The sequence below is a fragment of the Mesoplodon bidens genome (genome assembly GCF_964165515.1).
Source record: "Mesoplodon bidens genome assembly, chromosome: 9".
NCBI lineage: Eukaryota > Metazoa > Chordata > Mammalia > Artiodactyla > Ziphiidae > Mesoplodon > Mesoplodon bidens.
Genome location: NC_138166.1, coordinates 55993437 through 56015911, shown reverse-complemented (window position 1 = coordinate 56015911; position 22475 = coordinate 55993437). Strand labels below are relative to the sequence as shown.

Here is a 22475-nt window from a genome sequence, read left to right as displayed (position 1 = left end):
CCACTTCATCTATAGAAAAGGCAGATGGCCTTGTCATGCCAAGGCAGGACTGAAGCTGCTCCTCGGCTGCCCCACCACTGCCCCCATTTGTCTCCAACCCCCTTTGCCCTGCTTAGGAAGGGCAGAGGCAGATTGGCAAGCCTACTGCCTATACAAACTACCCATCAGAAATGAACCGCCAGTACCTGCTTCGTGATCCCACTCTGTACGAGTGATTTTCTAGGAACCTCTCTTGCTTGGTTTTGGGGTGAGGGGCAGCTGCACAGCCTCCTCCCAGTCAACCTCTCATACATCACTGGGAGGGGCATGGGCCACGGCAGGGGCTGATGTGGCTCTGCCATCTCTTTGTAAACCCAGAAGGGGTGTCTGGCCCCCACCATCCATGGTTTCCATTACAATGTCAAGTATTTAGAGCCTCTGTACTTCCAGATTTGGTCCCCAGTTGCCCATCCTGAGCAAAATGAAAGTATGCAACATCCTGCTGCACTAATAAATAAACAAAAAGGCCAATCAATCCCTTGATACTGCATGATGCAAGGAAATTTCTTGTCGTAGAACATGGGTTCTTTACCTAAACCTTTGAAATTTATGGAAAACATTAGGTGAATAACCAGGGGTCAGCTGTCCCCTTAACCAGGTAGCTTATTCTGTTTTAGCCACTTGCCACCCCCTTCACCAGCTTCTACAAGAAATCCATTCGCATAAGGAAGTTTGCGATCTCTCTGCAGATTTGTGGGATCTCAAAGAGGCGATCACGCTGCACATCATTACACTGAAAAAGTCTTGACTAGACAAGCCTCTTCTCCCAAGTCTCTCTTTACCTGGACCTCTAGCAGGGTCTCCTCCTCTTCTAACCTCTGAGGCTCACTGGGGTGGCTTTATGGGCATGTGACCCATGCAGGTGCACAGGGCCCCACATTTGGTTAAGTGCTTTATTGTCACTGTCCTGCAATTCTTAATAACTTTGAACGAGTGCTGCATTTTTCATTTCCCACTGGGCCCCACAAATTATGTAGTCTGTCCTGCTCCCCCCCCATCTCAGCCCTGCTGGCTCCTCTGCCTACTCTCCCAAAATCCAGTGCCCCCTCCCCCATTTATTAATCAGAGCAGCTTTCGTTTTCTACATGAAACACAAGGGCCAGCCTGTCACACAGGCCTGAAAGGTCTACTTACATCCCACAGTGGGTAAAAAATATAACTGCACAATTCATGAAATGTAGTCAAAATGCAATTTTTTGTGTGTGTCTCACTACCCCCTTTAAAATGTAAAGGGTGGGGAAGGAGATGCGCAGATATCTTCCCCTGGCCCTGCATGGAAACTTGGCCAGATGCCAAGAAACTCCCTGATGCTCTTAGCTGTTCTTTGGCCTAAGTCAAAATGCACAGTCTCAATTCCATTGTAATCAACGTTTCAATCTACATTCTTTCATTCATCTTCAACACTTCCCATGTGAGGTCTGAGTTGGGGGACAGGAATGAGATCGACTTCTGCTCTCTTTTCCAACCTCAACTGCTTCGTCACTCTCTGGCTCTGTTGGACTCTTCTGGGATGGAAGAGAATTTGAGATGAGAGGCAAGGAGTTACAGAACAGTTCTTGCCAGGGTGTATGGATTCACTCTCAGGACCCAGAGGATGGTACCAGGCATCATGGCTGGCCTCAGCCCTCACCCTGGGACACGGTCTTCTAGGGGTCCTCTCGAGTAGGACTCGAAACAGCTTCTGCAAATCTCTCTTCCCTGCAGCTCATACCTGGTTACCCACAGCTCGCCCTCCACACTGGGTGTGATCCCAACATGCCTCTTCTATCTTGTTGCCCCCAGACTCTTTAGCTTTTTGACCTGGAGTTGAGCACCAATTTTTTGTTTCTCTCAACCACATGGAACACGTTTCCTCATCGTATAGAAGATCCTCCCTGAAGAGTAATGGACTCAGTAATCCCCAGCACGTGGGCATGGGTGGGGGGCATTCGCAGTAGGGTAACAATGCTCCCCAAAGAAATCTCTTCATAAACCCAAATCTTATCCTTTCATGGTCTCCACGTGGGTGAGAAAATTGAGGACTTAGTGGAACCACTTTCCAACCATTTCCTTTAAAAAGTCTGCACATAGTGATCTGGCTTTGGAATTTTACATGTCAGATTTTGGTGTTTTGATTAAAACTTCACTTTTGATATTCTTTGCAACAAAGATGGATCTCTACTTGTAAAGAATGCTTACAGCTGCTAAAAATGACATTGTCTCTGTGTCATTACACATATATGTGCATTTTTCTGGGGGAAGAGTTCAGAGTTCTGGGGTAAATTCTCAGTGGAGTTTGTACCCCATAAAGTTTAAGAATTACTGCCACAGAAGATTTCTATTTCTAGAATTATTTTAAATTAACATCTAATTCAATTTATAAATGAATATTGTTATCTGACTGACCATTTAAGTGCTAAGAACATAACGTGCCAAAACGATCAGAATCACTCAAGTGGTTTAGCCTGACCTTCCTCCAAATGCTGGCTTTTTATAGTAGCAGAAAATAGAATCGAGGTGGTAATTGTGCTCTTCTCTTTAGTGTGCTTTCCCAGGCACCTCCTCCCAAATACTTCATTCTCTACCCCTCCTCCTCTCTTCCAACACTTCACTTCCTCAAGGAAATTCCATTTGGATTGGGCTTAACCTAAACCTTGGCCAGTCTGTTAAGGTGAGCAAAGTGTGGAGCTTCAGGGGGAAGTTGGGGATGACACACGCTATACGTCGATGATTTTCAGGGAAGGGAACTTCCATGTGCTCTCAAGTCCACATTTCATACATCATCCTGTGACAATGACCTTGAGAAACACAAAAAGGAGAAAAAAATGTACTGGCTCTGGGACCAATTTCTCAGTGAGAAAAATGAAAGGTCCTACAAAATGAAATAGTCAAGAAAGGGGAAAGCGTTGGCCTCTACTTACTTCATGTGTGTTTTCTCTTTTCCCTTTTTTTCCCTAAAGATCTTCCTGCAAACATTACGTGACACTTTTCCTATGCAACTTATCATTTTATTTAATAAGCATACCAAGCTACATGTTATTCCCTAGAAACATGCACTTTCACATTTCTGTGCCTTTGTTCATGCTAATTCCTTCGGCTCAAAGGCCCCCTTTATACTTATCAAAAATCTTTCAAGACCCTGGTCAAATTTGGATGCAGCTGCATTTAACAGAAAAGCTAAATAAAATTGTTTTAACCAAGAGAGGCTTTTCTTTCCCCACACATAAAAATGCCTGGAAGGAAGCAGTTCTGGGCTGGTGTGGGAATTCCACAGTTATCAAGGATCTAGACTCCTCCCATCTTTCTGCTCCATCATCCTAAGCACAGGGTTCCCACCAGGCCATCTCGCAGCAAAAACAAAGGGGCAAAGCACAGGCGTGCTCTTTTTCCAAAGGGCCCCATCCAACAACTTCCTCTTTCATGTCAATGGCTGCCCCAATCTGCAAGGGAAGCTGGGAAATGTAGTTTCTCCTTTGGGCACATTGCCTCAACCACGATGATAATAGAAAAAAAAAGCATGGATATCGGATAGGCAACCAGACGAGTCTGCCCAGCCTCTCCTCAAGCTCACTTCCTTGTTGTATAAAATATATAGCATATTTAAAATTTTTTTCCTTCACTAGACCAAGGTCAACGCTATTGACATTTAGGGCTGGACAATTCTTTGTTGTGGGGCTGCCCCGTGCATCACAGGATGGTTATCAGCACCTGCAGTCTGTACCCACTAGATGCCACCCTGCAAATGGGACAACTAAAAATGTCTCCAGACATTGCCAAATGTTCCCTGGGGGGGGGGGCGAAATCATCCCTAATTAGGAGCCCCTGCACTAGACTGTCCTAATCTTCTTTGTATTCCATCCCCAGCTAAATAATAATGACTGTTGATTGTTATGATAACTCTGTTTTAACATTTAATGCTGTTTTAACCACTCCTGTTACGTTCATTTTTACACATGAGAACTGAGCTCACAGAGAACATTCTGAAAAAACGGGAGCTAACAAATGGGCTCCACCGAGGTCTGTTTCACGTCAAAGTTTACCCTCTTCCTCTTGCATCCACTATCCTATCCACCACCGCGTCACCCACCTCCCATCCAGCCCTCAAACACTGTAAGCATTCAGGAAACATTTGTTGAATGAAGCTTTAAACAGAAAATACGAGTGCAATGGAGCCTAGGAAGAAAGTTTCAATGTTCTAAACATTATATACAGATTTTAGAAAGAAGGAAGGAAGGAAGGAAGGGAGGAAGGGAAGAAGGGAAGGAGGGAGGGAGGGAGGGAGGAAGAAAGGAAGAGAGAGAGAAAAAAAGACCTTAGATTCCTAGACAGCTTTAACCTAGCCACTCCTTAAGGTATCTACCTTAAGAGCAGGTAGGGAGGTGCCTACCTTATCAGAATGAATGACCATAAAGGGTAAAGACATCACAGAAGAAACGCTGTACCATTTTTAACTTAGACTCCAAGGAAGCAACTAATGATTTTTTTTCCTTACAGCAAATAAAGTGCTATTGTTGTTGATGAATCTCAAATATCAGTTTCTGCTTCAGTGGGAGAACCGTACAGGTCAAGAGAGCCACTGAATTACATAGTCACTGGCAAGTGGAGCGGGAGAAAGGCATCAGTAAGTACGCTCCGCTCCTGCCGGGTTAGGTCTCTCACTCCCTGGGTTGTCTGCAGTTTCCTATCAATCCCATTAATGAAGTGGGACAAAGCAATAAGGGAATTAAAATAAATCCGAAGTAAGCCTGTCCCAGCCCGATGACATGAATTGTGGGAGTACTCGGGTGTTGGCAGCCTTTCCCTGCTTCTCACAGGTTGATGTTTGTTACTGAAAGCCCTGTGGAAAATATAATCACTTTGCTGTTTGGAGTCAGACTGAATTAGGAAAATATTATCTGGTGAACATTATACCCAATGTTTATTTTAACTTACTACTTATTAAGTGGCCTTGAGTTCCTAAAATGTTTATTAGACATTGCACATTTTATTCACTGTTAGAAGTATTAACTTTAAAAAAATCAGGGAGATTTCATTTGCCTTTTTGTATGTATTCTATGTTGCTATGGTAAAATATACGTAACATAAAATTTACCATTTTAACCATTTTTAAGTGTACAATTCAGTGGTATTAAGTCCATTTCACTTACTTTTTACATAGTCGGGCACTATTCTCTAATTATACTCACTACTAATATTTAAGTAACCATACCCAAAGCTCTAACATTATTTTGCCTGCCAGGAAATGCCTCTGACAACAGTAAGGTTGATGCTTTTTAGAGATGCTCTGATTCTGACAGACTTATTTAGGAATATTAGATTTTTTCACCAGAACATTAAATTTTCCCTAAATTCCCTTGAAGCTTATTTTGAAAGGAAGTAATTGTTGCTAATTTTTTTTTCTCCTGCAGTATTTTATGATCTCACTAGTTCATACTATTTTGTATTCACCTGGGGCAGAAGCTAGTGCTTCTTTAGAAATACCTGGGACAGCAAAGGTTCTGTTACCAGTCAGACATGAGAATACATTTATTTCGAACAGTAATGAAAATGAAGCATTTGATTAGTTTAATTTCCCTGAGAAATGGAGGATGGACGACAGCCAACCTATTATGTTATAGCACTTCTCTTTGAACTTCGGGGCTCTATCACATTCTTCCTAATAGCCCATTTTTGTTTTTCATATATCATGAAGTTTTCCTCTCACAATATAACACAAAGGTAATACATATTATCATATTTGTAGCTTAGGAAATGGGAAGTATTATCACCCATTATTCTCTTCCTATATATAGGAACTAATGTATTATAGGAGTCAAACAGGAAAATCACTATTAGAATGAGGAGTGGCATAATATTATAATGAGATTAATGTGGAATTAATACTCTCTTTGTAGAGATAGAGAAATATTATTTTAATCATGAAGAAAAACTATCTCAAAATTTATTTTACCTCTTGGCAGATTTCCAGGCACTGGTATATTGTGGTTAATAAAACATAAAACTATTGTTTCACTTTCTTAAAATATGCAGCAATACTAATTAGCTACGGCAATGCACCTACATAATTTTCAAACTGCTTTTAAAATATCACATAGCTTTTCCCTTGTAATTTAAAGCACTGAATTGTAACCGATATTGCAAAGTTATTTTTAACCACTAGAGGGAAGAAAATGCTCCACATTTGTACGTAAATAATTTTAAATTCTTAGACCAAAACAATAATAACCACACCACCACCACCACAACAAAAAGTCTTTAAGATCCTCTTGTTTTATACTGTACAATATATTGTGCACTGAAGGCTCAGTTAACAACTTTAAAATTTTAAACTAATGCACAATCATCTCAATTCAACAGCTTATAGTAGGCAAAAGTAAACATTTTTGCAGCCTGAGCCTACCTATGAGTTAAGGATTATTAGCATTAGGGAATCAGCATATCCTTAAGGAAAGGCAGAATACTTAAACAAACAAGACAGACAGTACCCATTAAGAATCAGCAAGGTTCTTTCTACATTAAAATATCTACAATGGAATGCAAAGGTCGTATTTATCACAAAATTGAAATATTAACTGAAGTCACAAATTGATCAAATGCTAAAATATTTACATTTGACTCTTGAATTTCTATATGTACTTTCTTTTACCACAAACCAACTGCAGATCTAATTGTGACAGAGATGATTTGTTTCCTCTTAATATAACTTTTTGACCTGATTAATTTTTGTTAATTATTTCTATTAATTTCTGTCCCTCCCAATTAAGCCATTTGTATTTCAGTAACTAAAGCATTACTTCCTTTGATTAGAAACCACAACCTCTTTACTTTTTCACTCTCATGATTCAAACATATCACAGTGAATTAAGCCATTTGGATTTCAGTCTGTGTGGGTGACATTTTAACAACTGTCCCTTCAACCTTCTCTCTGTGTGAATCTTGGCCATGTCCTACATCATAGAGGACAGCAGGAGGGCAATGGTGGCAGCCTGATAGAAGAATGGAGCAGGCATGGAGCCAGGGGTTACAACACCGAAGTCAGCGATTTCTCTGATGCATGAGCCTTTCACTTGCCAATCAAACCTGATAAGGCTTTTACCTTGTAGAGTTATTCCTGACCTTACCCAAGACACTAAATCATTTCTGAAGCCTTGTTTCTTAGCCTAAGCAAACCTGCTCTCCCCACTTTTCAGATCTGTGTGCACTGTTTACTCTAATACTAATAAATACAGCACAGTGGTGCAGAAAAGCTGAGGAGGTGTCACCTCTTTTGGACTAATGAAAGTGATGCACATCTAAAACCAGAGCTAGTCAGAAAGCCTTCTGTATTATGACCTATTGGCAAAAGTTATAAACTAGCAGTTTTGAAATAAGCTCCTAACAATTATAGTTGCCCAGGAATAGATCTGACCCATATGTGCAACGGAAAGGCATTTGAGCAGAGACTGGATGGTTATACAACGGATAGGAATATCAAAAATGAGTTATCACAGATGTCATTTCTGCAAGTGTGAAGCTGTACTAATTGACTTCGAAAACCTTATCAATCTTCTTTTAAGATTAATTTTATGTTTAGCAAAGAAATACATGCGCAAGTTTAAAAAGTCAAAAGAATCCTGCAAGGCTTACAGTTAGGGTGACTGCATCCCAGTTTTCCAGGGACAGTTCTGATTTATGCCTATTATCCCAGTGTAATTATTAATAGTGCCCCCTCTTTCACTCTCAAAAGTGTTCCAGTTGGATGAAAAACCACTGTCTCAAGTCCCAACCACATTACCCCCAATTTCTATTTCCCAGAAGCAATTACTTTTAATATGTTTAGGATTTTTTTCTATATGGGTTCAAATTTCTAAGAAAAAAAACAACAACATGATTATACTACTTGCATCAGTTTAAACTGCATTAGAATTCAAAGACGGGGGTAAAACCATTGACTTAAACAGGTAGAAAGAGGTGCCTGGAAGGTACATTGTTTGAAGACTTATTCATCTGAAAATGACTTTTCCTCCTCCATACATTGTTGGGATTTTACATCCATCCAAATTCTGACAAAGTGTACGGGTAGGAAAAGTAATGACATTGCTGAGACACACTACCTCGATCTCCCTTCAAAATAAGATTTGCTACCCAAGCTGTCAGCCCTGTCAGGGACTGCCTCAGCTGCAGAGAGCTACCTGACCCCACCATAACGCCCTTCCCAGATCAGAGGCATCCAATGTCTGACTGAGGCAGGGGTAAAAAGACCCTTTCCACCCACCTAGGACTGCTCTGAGAGGCCATCAGTGCTCCAGAGCTCCCCAGAGGTTAGCCAAGGTTTTGTCAGGCTCATATAACAGATGGACTTGTCCCTCTGCCCAATCCTGCTTCCTTTCCCGCTTTCCAGGGAAAGATCTTTAATAAACAGTTTGTACCCCAAACTCCATCTCAGCATCTGCTTCCAGAAAACCCAATCTGCAACAAATAGGTACTATGGTTCAAAATTCAAAAGGTGCAAAAAAGGAATATGGTGAAACACCTCCCTCCCTCCACTGAGATCCAGTTATCAGTTCCCCTTCTCAAAGTCAACCAGAGTGGCCAGGTTCTTGTGCATATTTCTAGAAATAGTATGCATATATAAGAAATGTTTATATATATATATATATATACACACACACACACATAATTTATAAGGAAACATATAATTTCTTTCATTTGCTACACAAATGGTAGCATACTCCACAACTGTTCAGTACTTTTTTTTTACCTTAAAATATAACTCAGAGGTTGTTACAATATATAAAAAGTATCATCATTCTTTTTAATGGCTGCCTGGTATCCCACTGCACAGAAATAACAATTTATTTGGTGAACATTTAAGTTATGTCAAATCTTTTCCTATTACATACAGTGTTACACTGAATAATCTGTGTGTGCATTAGAGCCCAGTTGTGCATATTTTCAAGCCCTATGTGTGCATGCATGTAGGAAAAATTCCTAGAAGAGGGATTCCTAGGCCAAAATGCTCTAGTCATAATTTTGATAGATGTTGGTAAACTGCCTTCCTTTTATATTGTACCAATTTATACTCCCTTGAAAAATATATGAGTGCCTATGTCCTCATACGCTTCCTTTATTGTATCACTGAATTAATAGAGTCCAGTATAAAATATAACAAAAAAGACATTATAAATGTTGGGCTAAAAATGTATAGAAGTTCTAAAATTTTTTCCATGCTCTATTGAATCATCTTGTGCCATCTTGGTGATGGTACACCCCACTTTGGAAGGCAATGGTTTACTAAACAGGAGGATTTTTCTGAAATCAGGGAGCAGACATTTTCAACTTTCCATCCCCTGTGTTGGACACACAGTAGTTGTTCAATTAACATTTATGGAATAAATGAATGGAAAAAAATGAAGAAACTTGGTTAGTAGCATATATAAACATATAAAATGTCTCTTTTAAAATTTTTTATTGGAGTATAGTTGATTTATAATGTTGTGTTAGTTTTAGGTGCACAGCAAGGTCAATCAGTTATACATATGCATATATCCATTCTCTTTTAGATTCTTTTCCCATATGGGTTATGACAGAATATCGAGTTGAGTTCCCTGTGTTATACAGTAGGTCCTTATTAGTTATCTCTTTTATATAGAGTAGTGTGCATATGTCAATCCCAATCTCCTAACTTATCCCTCCTCCCCTTTCCCCTTTGGTAACCATAAATTTGTTAAGACATCTCATTTTAATGTGCATATTTTAACACCAATATGTGTCAGAGTTGTGTACATATTTATGATATATATTGATAAAGTGATATGTGTGTAACTAAAATACACACACAAGAGTTGATGCTTAAATTCCTTTTACTAATTCCATTTTATATATATGTACCAAATTTTCTTTAACCATTCATCAATCAGTGGACACTTAGGTTGTTTCCATCTCTTGGCAATTGTAAATACTGCTCCAATGAATATGGGGTACAGAGATCTCTTCAAGATAGTGATTTCAGTTGCCTGGATACATATATACTCAGAAGTGAAAACGCTGTATCATATGGTAGCTGTTTTTAATTTTTGAAGAACCCCCATACCGTTTTTCATAGTGGCTGCACCAATTTACATTCCCACCAGCAGTGCACAAGGGTTGCCTTTTCCCCACATCCTCAGCAACACTTGTTACCTCTTGTATTTTTGATAATAACCATTCTAACTGGTAAAAGGTGATATCTCATTTTGGTTTTAATTTGCATTTTCTTGACAATTTGTGATGTTGAGCACTGTTTCATGCACCTTGAACATCTTTTTTGGAAAAAATGTCTATTCAGGTGCCTTGCAAGTTTTTAAATCAGATTATTTGGGGTTCTTTGCTATTGAGTTGTATGAGTTCTTTATATATACTGGATATTACCCCTTATCAGATATATTGCTTGCAAATATTATATTTTCTCCCATTCCATAGGTTGCCTTTTCATTTTGTTGATCATTTCTTTTGCTGTGCAAAAGCTTTTTAGTTTGATGTAGTTCCACTTATTTTTGCTTTTGTTGTTTGTGCTTTTGGTGTTATCCAAAATTGTTTCCAAGACCAATGTCAAGGAGCTTTGCATTGTAGGCTGGGCTCTGTTATGGGGTCCTCTCAGTGTGGCGCTGTGCCAGACAGGGAGGGGCAACGTGGTCAGAGTGTAGCTGTTCCTCTTACCCTTCTAATATGATTCTTCTCAGTCTCTGTGGACACAGAGGTGCTTCAGCCTCACCGGTTCTGGGTATCTTCACAACAGTGTCTTATCTATGGATAGTTGTACTAGTTGGGCTTCTTGTGAAGGGAATTGATGTTGGGAATGACCAATGCCACTATCTTGATTATAACAGTCTTTCTGCCTGTGTTTAATTTAAGTAAATGATATGGTGCTTTAGATCTCATTCTGTTTCTTACTTTTCAACATTTTTTTTCTTTTCTAACTATGCATAGTATGATATGTATAGTTAGGAAAGTAGAAACCAAACTAGGCATCTCAGCAGAGAGAATTTAATATAGGAAATTGATTACACAGATGTTAGAGGCCTGAATGAGCTAAAGGAGACTAGAAAAAAAGAACAACAAAAAAAACCCAATGACAGTGAGCAGTTACACCCCTAGGGCTGGGGAAGCAGAGGAAAAAAGTAGGAGTTATCAAATACTGGAAGCTCAAAGGAAACCCACAGATCTTGGACTCAGAACACTAGCAGGTGGGGGTTGTGGGTGGGGGCGGTCTCAGCCACATAGCAAGACTCTAGGAGGCCTAGAACAGGACAGCTGCTAGAAGCATGAGAGCTGAAGAGAGATTCTGGACATTGAACTGTGCTGGTGAGACACTGGCGTTCAGGCCCAGCTAGAGTGGACAGATTCTGATAAACATTCTGGCCATTCAGTTGAGACCCTTTTTTAAAAGGCCACACTCTAGGAGTGGGGACAAAACTGGAAGAGGCTCACCCTAACAAAGTCTAAAACCAAGCCTCAAAAAACTTCAGGTAATATGCTGGTAATTTAATAAAGCAGATGCGGAAATGACTCATAAATTAGAGCCAATGGGTATGAAATTAACTGTGGTCAAGATGTTTTTTGTTTTTGTTTTTGTCAAGATGTTTTAAAATAAACTAGACTTCTAGTTTCAACTCAGACATGTAAAGACCTTAGAAGTTCCTACTCCTGTCCTTACAAAAAAAAGTCTGAACTAAAAAAAAATGACTTTTCTTGGACCCATCAGAGAATTGAGGTCACAGGGCAAACCATCATCTTAAAACCTGAAGACACAGACAAATACAAAAAACTATAGCTGAGTTCTGCTTACCTGGAGCAGAAGCTATTGGAGCCATAAACTGGTGGTAATACTTAAACAATAATTTTGATGAGTTTCTGGAAGCTGAGTGTGGATTAGCAAGAGAGTAAAAAACTTATTGAGGCTGCAGTCTTAGAGGGTTTTATCTTTTGTGGATTTTGTCTCTAGGGACCCCACCAGGTTTTCATGATAAAGAGTCAAGAAAGATTCCCTCCTGGCTCTGACCAGGGTAGGGGAAAAGTAGTCATTTAAAAATATGCCCAGAGTGTTCTCCATAACAAATGCTTACTACTCCTTAGGAGGAAAGAATTTACCAGAGCCTTATCCCACCTGGGGGGGTGGGGGGGGAGGGGACTTGTAAAGGCCACAGTCCAGGAACACAGGCCCACTATAAGACTGAGATTTTATCAAAATATTATAGAACACTTCCCCTCCTCCACACCTTACCACATCAACAAGCTCTAGTATAATAATAGCAGATAACATCTGAAAGAGCTGCAAGGTGTAGATTCTATTTAAGAAGGAGTTCTTAGGGAAATCCAAAGTCAATAGGGGAGACAAAATCAAGGACACTAGAGGAATTTGAAGCCTCTAGTACCTACAGCTATAGCACAGAGGACTCCAGCTGAGGTCTGGTTATTGATAAATCCATTAGCTGGAATTTCCTGATTGACCTTTTCAAGCCAGGGATACAAGGAATTAGGATAACATTCTGTGAAGGTCCATCCCATCCTAAAAGGGTCTTTTCTAAAAGCCTTGCATAGAGGAGTCAGTCCGTTTGTATTTCCCTTGGGTGCATGGGGACAGATTGTATTTAGAAAAGAATGTGGGGGAGTGAAGGCTGTACAATTGACCAAGGTAGAGGTGTTTAGTATGGGGAAAGATTGAAATAAAGTATGGGAACACTCGGTCATAATAGCCTAATAGGTAACAAACATAGGCTTATGGGTATAATCAGCAATAACACTTGCGATTAAAGAGAAATTGGTTACAGATAAGACCAAGGGATGTTCAACATCATGAACAGATCAGAGTTTCTGGTGACAGATCCAACAGTCAGAAAGGTTTCTCCTTTTTGCAACAGATTGGGAAATGCATTGGGATAAGAGCATTATCTTTCTCTAAGAAAGAGAGGGAGAAAATAAGGTAAGATAAGAAGCAATGGTGAGAAAAGGATGTACAGGCCTGGTCCAGTCATCTTGTGAAAGCTGTTTCCTTTAGCCCTTGTCTGCTTTGATTCTTGGAAACCTTCAGTTTGAACTCATCAGTTGGTGTGCAGGTCCAGTCAGGGTTTAGGGCTTTCTTTTGGGTGGTGGTGGGCAGGGGGGCGGGGGGGAAGCTTTCTTTGGATGAGACACATTGATCCAGGAGTCAATTCCTTGAAGTTTGGCAGCACAAGAATTGATCAGTAACACTTGATAAGACCCTTTCCAATGTGGCTGAAGAGAGTCTTTTTTTTTTTTTTAACATCTTTATTGGAGTATATTGAAGAGAGTCTTAATGGATATGTCTTTTCCAATAAACAAAATCTCCAGGTCACAAAGTATGGTGTTTTGAGGTCTTCATCTCCTGGGAGCACACCATGGAAAGATCGCTCTACTAAAGCATGGTTATTTTCAATGGATGAAATACTGTAGTATATACCTTGTAATACTGAAGTATACCTCCTTTTATTAGCTGTGGATTAAAGGAAGCAGGAGCCAGATGCATGAGGAACCCAGCAATTATTTCACCCATGGTGAGAGTTTATGAGTTCCAGTCGGGGTGGATCTGAGATTTAGAAGGACCAACAGCAATACTTTTGCCTGAGGTAGTTGGAGGGTTCCCACAAATTCTGCCAGTTGAGTATTGATGGTGTCATTTGTTCCTTCGACTGGTCCTGAAGACTGAGGATGATATGCACTGGGAAAATGCTATAGGACTGGCTAAAGAGCACAGACTTGCTGTAATATTTAACTAGTAAAATAGGTTCCCCAGTTGCTATGGAGTTCAGGAGGGGTTCCCCAGGTAGAGGAAAACTTCTCTAATAGTATTTTAGCCACTAAGAGGCAGTACCTTATCTACATGGAAAGGCTTTGACCCAGTGGGAAAACAAGCAAACCATGACTAAAACATATTTATACCCATGACACAGGGGAAGTTGTATAAAATCCATCTGCCGAAACTCGAATGGTCTATTGGGCAATTCAAAGTGTTTGGGGGCAGTGCAGACAGTTTCCCAGGAATGTATTTTGGACAGATGGGACAAGAAAAGTAGACACTTTGTGCGCCTTATTAATATTTCCTCACCAGTATTGATTCGTGAACGTTATTATTTTATCCACAGACCAATGGTTTAATGCATGTAAAGTTATCAGTAATGGGAATTTTAGAGTCTCTGGTAAGACCAGATTATTTGGCCCAAACCAGAGTTCTCTCTTTTTATAGAACCAAGTTATTAGTTTTCCAGTATTGTTTTTTCCTTTTCTGAGGCCAATTGTTGGGCACCTCTAGTTAATTTTTCTAGATTATTATTTGGGGGAAACACCACTTTGGACCATATCAGAGGTTTGATTGTTGGTCTTTTGAGAGCAGCATTCTTGGCAGAAATATCAGTCGCATGGTTTCCTTTTGCCTCCAGGGAGTTGAGTTTGGAATGCCCAGGGACCTTAATAATAGCCAAAGCAGCTGGTAGGAGTATGGCATCTAATAAATTTTGGACACAAGAGCCATTTTAAATTTTATCCTCATTCGAAGTAAGGAAACCTTGCTGTTTCCATAGCATTCTAAAGTCATGGGCAAGCCCAAAGGCATGGGCAAGCCCAAAGGTATACTATCAGTATAAATGTTTGCAGTTTTGCCCTTAGCTAAAGTGCAAACCCAAGTAAGAGCATATAATTCAGCCTATTGGGCCAAGGTAGCCAAAGGCAAAGGTGCTGCCTCAATAACTTCAAAAGGAGTTGCCATTGCATATCCAGCACAAAATTTACCATGTTAATCCTTTAAATAAGAACCATCAGTAAGCCATGAAAACTCAGCCTTAGGGGAGTTTCCTGTAAATCATCATGAGGGGTCAAAATGTTATCTATCAAAGTGAAACAGTCATGAGGTACATCGTCTGCAGAGGAGGGAAGAAGGGTGGCAGAGTTAAAGCTATTACAGCAAGAAAGAGTTATGTGGGGTACAGTTAGCAAATGGATTTTTGTAGGAGGTGAGATAACTGGCTGAAAGGTGTTAAGTGTGAAGAGAGTTCAGGAGGGTTTCTACTGTATGGAGTACACAGGTCAAGATCGTTAGAGGGGATCCCATGACTGTTCTTCAGTGGCCTTAACTAAAAGGATGGGGCTGGAATGGCTCTGAGGCCAGGGGTATCCACATGCCACAGAGTCTACCTGCTGACTGTACTACCCTATGGGGCAATGGTGATACTCATTTTTGGGGGTAAGTACTCCAAGAGTGTTTCCCTCCTCATATAGGAAGAGGAAATAGTGAAGTTGATGATTAGTGTGTCCAAGGAAAGAAGGATTATCAAGCTTTCCCTTAAGGTATTAAAAGCTAGGTCATCCTGATTTTCCCAAGTAATCGGGTCAGGTTTGGTGTTCCTTAGTAAGGCATAGAAAGGCTGGGTCATGAGAGAAAAGCTCAGAAACCAGTTCCCATGATAGCCAGCCAACCCAAGGAAACCTTGTAGTTGACATCCAATTTGGGGTTTTGGTAAGTTCCAGATGCCATGAAGCCTATCTGGATCAAGGTGAGCCCTTGATCTGAGACCAGGTGCCTGAAATAACTTGGGTTGGAACAAACTGCAGTTTCTCCTTAGAAAGGTTATGCCTCTTTGAGGCTAAAAGCTTTAACAGGTGGATGCTGTCTTCCTGTGAGGAGACCTGAGAAGGGGAGCAGAGAAGCAAGTCTACATATTGCAATAAAATGGTCTCTAGGAAATTTTATATTATCTAAATCTGTTTTGTTTTGTTTTTTTTTTGGTACGCGGGCCTCTCACTGTTGTGACCTCTCCCGTTGCGGAGCACAGGCTCCGGACGCGCAGGCTCAGCGGCCATGGCTCACGGGCCCAGCCGCTCCATGGCATGTGGGATCTTCCCGGACCAGGGCACGAACCCATGTCCCCTGCATCGGCAGGCAGACTCTCAACCACTGCACCACCAGGGAAGCCCCTAAGTCTGTTTTTAAGGTTTGTGAGAAGTAAGAACCCTCGCAGTAAAACCCTAGTGCATTACTGTCTAGGTGTATTGTTGTTCTTCCAAATAAAGGCAAATGCATATTGACTAGCTTTATCCACAGGGATGCTAAAGAAGACGCTACATAAATCAATCATGGTAAAAAAAAAGTTTGCTTTCGATGGGTATGGAGGCTAATAAAATATGGGGATTAGGAAAAATAGGGTGACAAGGGAAGACAACACTGTTTATGACTCAGAAGTGTTGGACCAATCTCCACCCTCCACCACTGGATGTCTTTGCAGGTAAAATAGGGATGTTGCAGGGCCTAGTACAGAAAATAACGAGGCCCTGGGTCTTTTAGTCTTCTATTATCAACTTAATGCCCTGGAGGGTCTCTTTATTTACAGAGGATTGACTGATTCTGGGGAGAGGCTTTGAGGAATCTACTTGTACCCTAATGGGAGGGGCACTGGGGATTCTGAAAATATCAGTTGAAGATTTTACCCATAAGGAGGGTGGTAGCTGATCCATTAGGGACAAATGATTAGTGTCCTTAGAATTAGCTCTAGTGCTGCCAGAGGCAGAGCAAATAAAAGATGTTAAAGGGTCAACGGATTCACCCAGTCAGGTATTTTGGCTGTTATCAAATTCTAGAATTATTTCCTTCTTTTAGGAGAAAGAAATTCCAGGATGATATTTTTCTAAGAAATCTTGGCCCAATAAATGAATGGGGCAGAGGAACTAAGGAGAAAGGGGTGATTATCTCTTAGAGGGCTTAAACAAAAGGGGATGGGTTTAGTAACAGAAATCTGTTGAGATTTAGTTGAGATCCCCACTATCGGAACCATTTGAGTATTCCAAGGTAGGGGCTGTTTAATAACAGTGGGGTTGAGCACCAAGGGTGTAGCTCCAGTTCAATAAGGACAGAGAGAGATTCATTCCTAATCTGGAGAGTAGTTTTTCCAAGTCAATTAAGGGGGAAAATTGAGAGGAAAAACCTGTAATTCCTTGCAGTCCCATCTCTGGGAGTTAAGAGAGCATGGGAAAGGCTGGTTAGAGGGTTGAAGGTACCTGGAGTGCTTAAGCTTCTAAGTCTTTCTTCCAATGTCCTGGCTTTTTGCAATAATGGCAAAGACTGGGAAGGTTTTGTTTTTGTTTACAAGCCTCCATTTGCTGGAGTTGAAAATTGAGGACTTTAGTGGTCTTCCTTTTAGCTGAATCATCTAGGGTGTGGGCAAGCTAGTCTGATAAATTAACTAAATCTGGAATGGACATAGTTTCTCATTCCATCCTGGTCCTTTCAACTAGAAGAGAAAGATCCTGGTTCAGCCCGTTACTGAACACAGAGTTAAAGGCTACCCAAGTGGGTTCAACATTCAAAGGAAGACCAGAATTTTCTTTAAAGACAATTTAGAGCCAGATATGATAGTCATACAAGGCTCACTGGGCTTCTGGGTACAAGCCTGAACTTTATTCAATCGACTGGCTTTGGGAAAGCCCTAGGAATTGCCAAATGGAGTCACCTGGTGATTCCCTGAGCCTCATCATATGATAAAACAGCAACAGCAACGGTTTGTCTCCAGGTCTCGGGACCATCCCAATTAGTAGTTTCATCCAGTGTTGGGCCTGGCCTTCGCCAACAAGCATCTGAACTAGCTGATATAAGTCAGAGAAACCAGAAACCAAAAGGAAGTTTGAATGACTATATTACATTCCTCAGCAATCCTGTGGGGAGCCTCACTTACTCTGAGAAAAATCTTTGACTATGGCACATAGTTCAGCTTTAGTCCAGGGAACATAAGAAATTAAGGGTTTAGCATTTGGATCCTCAGAGGGTCTGATTTTAAAGGGGCAGGTTTTAATAGGTTCAGGAGAGGGGGAGAGAGGGAGAGGTTCAGAGAAAAAGGGAAGTTCAGTGAGAGAATTAGAATGAGGAAACAAAGGTATAGAGGAGGGGGATGGTGCAGAAGGAAAAGAAGAATATGGTGCTGAAGACAAAGAGGAGGAGTAAAAGAGGCCTCAGAAGACTTTTTCATTTTTTTTGCAATTGTTTGTTTGCCTTAGTTAATTTAGAAATGATATTTTGTAAAGAGGCAATTTTAGAGTATTGAATGCATTTGGAAGCCTCCAGGTACCAATTAAAATACACATCCTATTCGGTTTGTTTAATTTTAGAGCCATGGTCTTCCATTTAGTTCTGAGAAAAACAAGTTTGAAGAGGTTGAAAGTTTCCAAAAGTGACCCCTGGAGTTATAAACTATTTTTGGTTAAGTTGGTCCACTTAGTTAAAAATATGCAAAAGAAAGGACCATAGTTTTTGAACGTAAAATCAGCCGTGGTCCCAGAAGGAGGACTCTTGAGAGAATTTAGAGAATTGGGATCCCATACTTCAAAACCAGAGGTCCAGGGCCTCCCTGGTGGCGCAGTGGTTGAGAGTCCGCCTGCTGATGCAGGGGATACGGGTTCGTGCCCCGGTCCGGGAGGATCCCATGTGCCGCGGAGCGGCTGGGCCCGTGGGCCATGGCCGCTGGGCCTGCGCGTCCGGAGCCTGTGCTCCGCAACGGGAGAGGCCACAGCGGTGAGAGGCCCGCGTACCGCAAAAAAAAAAAAAAAAAAAAAACCAGAGGTCCAAAAAACAAATGAGTACTCACCAAAAGGGCAATGACTTCATAAAAGCAAAAACAGATCCCAAATAAAGTTGGAGAGTTCAATCAAAAGGAGGGAGTTTGAATCTGAGAGGAGACTTACCGAACCAAATGGAAGTGGGGAGCACAAGGGGATCAAGCAGGTACCGTGCATGATTCCAGGGATCATTAATTCTTCAGGGGTTCATCTTCGGATCCCTCTTCTGACACCAAGTAATGTTAACCTTTAAAATAAAAAGGTAACGGTTTAGCCAACAAAATCAAGTTTATTTGGAAATAGCACGTGATTGCAATTTGGGCCATGGAAACTATGGCAAACCACAGTTTGGAGAACAAAGGAAGGAGTGCTCTTTTATAGAGGAAAATAGGAAGTTGGGAGGGGTTGTTTGTTTAAAAGCTCACTGGAGGGGCTTCCCTCGTGGTGCAGTGGTTGGGAGTCCGCCTGCCGATGCAGGGGACTCAGGTTCGTGCCCCGGTCCGGGAAGATCCCACATGCCGCGGAGCGGCTGGGCCCGTGAGCCATGGCCGCTGAGCCTGCGCGTCCAGAGCCTGTGCTCTGCAACGGGAGAGGCCACAACAGTGAGAGGCCTGTGTGCCGGAAAAAAAAAAAAGCTCACTGGAGGAGAGAGATTTCAGGGTTGTAGCAGTTTCTCATCAGCTGGGTTATTTCTAGGCAAGAAGAAAATCTTCCTTCTTCCTGCAGTAAATTAAGCTTCTTCTGGCTGGGATGTGTAAACTAAGCTGTGATGAGAGGTATGTGCGTGAAAGCTCCCCCTTAGGGCTTCCCAACTCCATTTTGAATGAGGTTTCCTTTATTCATTTTCAAAATATATATGTATCAAGTCATTATGCTGTACACCTTAAACTTATACAGTACTATATGTCAATTATATCAATAAAACTGGAAAAAAGATCAAAATAAAAATATTCATATCTGGGACTTCCCTGGTGGTCCAGTGGTTAAGACTGTGCCTTCCAATGCCGGGGGGGCAGGTTCGATCCCCGATCAGGGAGCTAAGATCCCACATACCTCGTGGCCAAAAAACCAAAACATAAAACAGAAGCAATATTGTGACAAATTCAATAAAGACTTTAAAAATGGTCCACATCAAAAAAAAATTCATATCTGCCAAGAAGTACTAAGTCCCTCAAAACCTTATTTTATTCATTATCAAATGCGACTTGGTTAACTTTTAAAAAGGTTATAGACTATAATTCATGCTTTACGTTATTATATATTTCCTGCATATTCTTTTCTTAAAGGTTAAAGTTCTTTAGTAGTTTGGGATTTCTGTCAATTCAAACACAATATTCTATGCATACATTTTTTTTCATTTCCAAATTTCATCTTCCATGCTGTAAGGATTACTAGTGATGCAGAAAAGCAAACAAGAAATACATTAAGGTAGATGAGGTAGTGAAAGAGAGGTCAACATGGCAGGAGAAGTATCAATAGAAAGGGGATTTGAGCCTACTGACCCCACTGGTGGCCACGACATATATAAGAAGTCAATCATTTTGAGCACACCTGGATAGGAGGCTACTATGTGTTGCTGGGGGGTCACATACACATCACCTGATGGCTGAAGCAGTGTGAATTGAATCATAAAAGCCTACGTTAAGGAGTGTTGGTCAAATAGAACCAATCCTGACATCCCAGATATAGAAGCATTTCCAAAGAAAACAATTGTTTTACAAAGATCTGGCAACAAATATTTTCTTGCCTGTAAATTTTATTTGAAAATAACAAAGGTAAAAATAATTACATTTTCCTACCCTTTACACTCACTTGACTGAAAATAAAATTTCAAACCCACTACAATCTGGAGGCTATCACCACATATCCTGGTCAGTCAACCTGGGGTTGCCTCAACTTCCCTAGTATCACAACCATCCACATTCATACTAACACATGGCTAGTGACGCAGCTTCATCAGATATCCCCGATTGCATCTATTACACTGAGTTATTAACTTCCAGGAAGAATCAAGCCATGAGGAAAGTGGACGAAGGTCAAGCATGGGAAAAGGTGGAGTATGGAAAGTACTGGGAGGCTAGGTATATAAAATGGGCTGGGCTGGCAAGATAATTTCATGGGAGACCCTGAAAACACAAAGCAGCAAAAAGGTTACGGTGAACTTCTAGGAGAAATTTTTCAAAACCAAAAAAAATGTTAAAGGGGTCAAAGAGAACGAACGTCAAACTTCGCCTAATTCACAAGTCTACCTCCAGAAAAATCTACTCTTCCAGGCTTAGTGGCTGATAACTACAGGAGTCGGGGAGAGGTGCAGGGACTAAGAAATAGACCAGAAGTACGAAATTACCACTTTGCGTACTCTAACATACCTTTCTTTCTCTCACGTCAGCTAACACTCACCTAGAAGGCACAGCACAAAATCGATACTCACTGGTGGGCTGATTTAAAACAAGCAGAGAACGGCTCTGTTACACCTCTCTTGTCAGAGGTGGTCACTCTTGCCCCCAGCTTTTCCTGCGTTCCCTCAGGATCAGTGCCAACCTCTCACCAAAAGGTAATACCTTCCCACATCCGGGTCCTCCTCAAGGGCCCTGTTCTCAGCCATTACAGAATCTCAGGGTCCTGTAGGTGCAGGAAGGTGGTGCACACTCGTTTCTTTGGATAGGATTTGGCAAGGGGGTGGGGGTAAATGAGGTAATGGGCGAGGTCTTTGGGGATTGGTTAGGGCAACCGCAGGCCAACTGCCCGTTTGCCCTGTCCACACCCAACCAGGGGAGGAAGAGCCATGGCTCTGCCTGGCGCAATCCAGGGGCTGCACGTGCTGAGTCCTGCGGAAGCCACCCTCGATTAGGCCGCACCGTTCCCCAACGTGGGTGTGGGTAAGGAACACGGATGAGTCAGAGGCTCCCACCTCACCAGAGTCTCCTTGGCCCTGCACTTGTCCACCACCCAGTGCACAGGAGAGAACGCCCTGGCCGGGAGCAGCGCTAGGACAATCAGCCCTCGAAGGAGCGCTTGACGCGGCCTGCAGAGGGCGCCGGGGGGCGGGGCAGGGCCAGGGGCGATGCAAGTGGCGGGGCCCAGGGCCTGGGGCAGCCGAAGAGCCCGTTTCGCCCTGGACTGGGAGTCTAGTCCTCTTTCCCCACCTTCCGTCCGGCTTCCAGTTCCTACGGGTCCCAGAGCTTGTGGGCTGGCTTCTTCCGAAACCCCTAAGAGCCAACCGCCGCCCCTGCCCGCCTCTCCGAAACCCGCCGCCCCGCAAGAATGCATTCCCTAATGCCACGGTCACGGTCGCCGTCACAGGCACCCTCAACCCCACCCCTGGCCTGCCTGCGGTCCCTCGCTCTCCTTCACCCGCACCTGCACGCAAGCTCCCCCGGGCCGCAGGTGCGGACGACGGCGTAATTCCACGCCCCGCAGAGACCCGCCAACTCTGGGGAGGGGAAGAGGAGGCGCGGTCGCCTGCGGTTCCCAGGCTGATGTCCCAGGTGCGTCCGAACCCCCGAGGCACCGCTGGGCGGGGCGGTGATGATTGGCCCTGGAAGCTACGCCTCAGAGGTCCTAGCCAAGGTGCATCTTTGGTTTTCCCCCTCCAAGTCCCAGGAAGGGGTGGGATTCTCACTTTGGGGTCCCGCTCGTATTGCACCATTGATTCTCCACCTCTCTGCAAAGAACTTCTCGTTCAGAATCCCTGAAGGCTTTAGAAGCACAGCTGTTGATTCCGTTGGATGATGAGTCCCCCTGCTTTTTAAAAAGACCTGGGCCGGGGGGGATCAGCTGAATTTTCCTGAATAGTTATTCTTAAACTTGAGGCAAGAGTCCAATGTCAGTCAGTGTCTGCGAGGTAGAGGCCTTATATGGGCCCACATGTCATCCACCTAGTG

The 22475-nt window shown here is 42.2% G+C and overlaps 1 long non-coding RNA gene across 2 annotated transcripts in view; it reads right to left on the bottom strand.

Annotated features, from left to right (window-relative positions):
- The window catches only part of LOC308622495, an 81737-nt gene that overhangs the window by 20840 nt on the left and 38422 nt on the right, over positions 1-22475 (bottom strand). For both annotated transcript variants that reach the window (XR_014016646.1, XR_014016647.1), the window contains one exon: positions 18718-18838. This is a non-coding gene — a long non-coding RNA (uncharacterized lncRNA). The remainder of the gene's footprint in view (positions 1-18717; positions 18839-22475) is intronic.